Source organism: Cebus imitator, unplaced genomic scaffold (assembly GCF_001604975.1).
Source record: "Cebus imitator isolate Cc_AM_T3 unplaced genomic scaffold, Cebus_imitator-1.0 Scaffold62, whole genome shotgun sequence".
Lineage (NCBI taxonomy): Eukaryota > Metazoa > Chordata > Mammalia > Primates > Cebidae > Cebus > Cebus imitator.
In genome coordinates, this window is record NW_016107377.1 from 3,081,491 (window position 1) to 3,083,425 (window position 1,935).

At 47.2% G+C, this 1,935-nt stretch overlaps 1 protein-coding gene across 1 annotated transcript in view; it reads left to right on the top strand.

Annotated features, from left to right (window-relative positions):
* SERPINC1 (serpin family C member 1) overlaps positions 1-1,935 on the top strand; it is a 17,192-nt gene that overhangs the window by 7,010 nt on the left and 8,247 nt on the right. The gene's annotated exons all lie outside the window — the stretch shown is intronic.

Genomic DNA, 1,935 nt, shown 5'->3' on the forward strand with positions numbered 1-1,935 from the left:
CCAGGATGGTCTCAATCTCTTGACCTTGTGATCCACCCGCCTCGGCCTCCCAAAGTACTGGGATTACAGGCGTGAGCCACCACGCCCGGCCTAATGGTGAGACTGAATCCCTGAAAGGGCAAATGAACTGCCTAAAGCTACACAGGTCAGCAGGGCAAGTCAATCTAAATGGGCAAAAAAAGCCTAAGGGCTGAGTGAAAAGATTCCGACAGTAGAAGGCAGAGCTGAACCAACTTCTCCAAAGGTCCTGCCTCTGCCTCCTTGTCCCTACCCTTATTTCCTCCTTGCCTCCATTTATTTTCATTTTTATTTTTTAATACAGATTCCCACTCTGTCACCCAGGCTGGAGTGCAGTGGCACAGTCACAGCTCACTGCAGCCTTGAGCTCCCAGGCTCCAACAGCCCTCCCACCTCAGCCTCCCAAGTAGCTGGGACTACAGGTGCACACCACCATACCAGGCTAATTTTTAATTTTTTTGTATGTTGCCCAGGCTGGTCCTGAACTCATGGGCTCGAGCAGTCCTCCTGCCTTGGCGTCCCAAAGTGCTGGGATTACAGGCATGAACCATCACACGTGGCCGGCTTACCCTTTTTCACACTACTGGGCATGTGTCGGTAGATCCTTTCTGAGAAATGGTCCATGCATGATCTGGGAAGACAAATGCATTTGCTGAGAGCCCAGAATCTTTTGCACCATGGCTGCTGGGCTACCTTACAGAGAGGTGTGGTAGTGTCGCCAGGCTGATGGCAGAGTGGGCACACAAACAAACCCATCACACCCCACTGCAAGGTGTGCACAGTGACAAACTCTCATATATATGTGATTCTGCTGTCTAGTTAACTCCATTTTGAAATCTGGAAGAAAATGACAGAGTCAATGTGTTAACAGTCTTCAGTGCTACGATTTTTCCCTATCATCTGAAGCAGCTTCTACAATGACTCAAAGTTCCCTTTGCCTAAATCTTATTTTTGAAAATTTAGTTTTATATTCCTTTTTTATTATTTTTGAGATGGAGTCTTGCACTGCCACCCAGGCTGGAGTGCAATGGTGTGATCTCAGCTCGCTGCAACCTCTGCTTCCCGCGTTCACGAGGAGGTTGATTCTCCTGCCTCAGCCTCCCGAGTAGCTGGGATTACAGGTGTGTGCCACCACGCCCAGCTAATTTTTGTATTTTTAGTAGAGACGGGGTTTCACCATGTTGACCAGGATGGCCTCGATCTCTTGACCTCACGACCCATCCACCTTGGCTTCCCAAAGTGCTGGGATTACAGGTGTGAGCCACCGTGCCCGGCCTACCTGAGACCTTTCTATGCCCCAATTTCTGCATCTATAATATGGTAATAATGATACAGTTACCATATAGGGGTAGTGAGGTAGTTACTGCAAGTAAATAAGCTGTAAGTTAATGCATGCATAATGCTTAGAACATACAGTAAGCATTCTATAAATATCAGCTATCACCAGCTCCTAGTTTACAGATGAGAAACCACCACTCAGAAGAGTTAAATGGGCCAGGCAGGGCGACTTACACTTGTGATCCCAGAACTTTGGGAAGCTGAGGCAGGAGGATCACTCAAGCACAGAAGTTCAAGACCAGCCTAGGCAGCACAGGGAGATCAGTATTTACAAAAAATGAAAGTTAGCCAGGCATGGTGGTGCACTCCTGTAGTCCTAGCCACCTGGGAAGCTGAGGTGGGAGGATAGCTTGAGCCTGGGAGGTTGAGGCTGCAATGAGCCATGAGCTTGCCATTGCATCACTCCAACTTGGGACACAGAGTGAGACCTTGTCCTCCACCAAAAAAGAAGAGTTAAATGGCCTGTCTCCAAATCAAACAGCTAGAAAGCGATAAGAATAGCAGTTTTCTTTTTCTTTCTTTCTTTTTTTTTTTATCCTTGGTGCTAAACCAAGAATCGCAATTTTTTTTTTTTTTTTT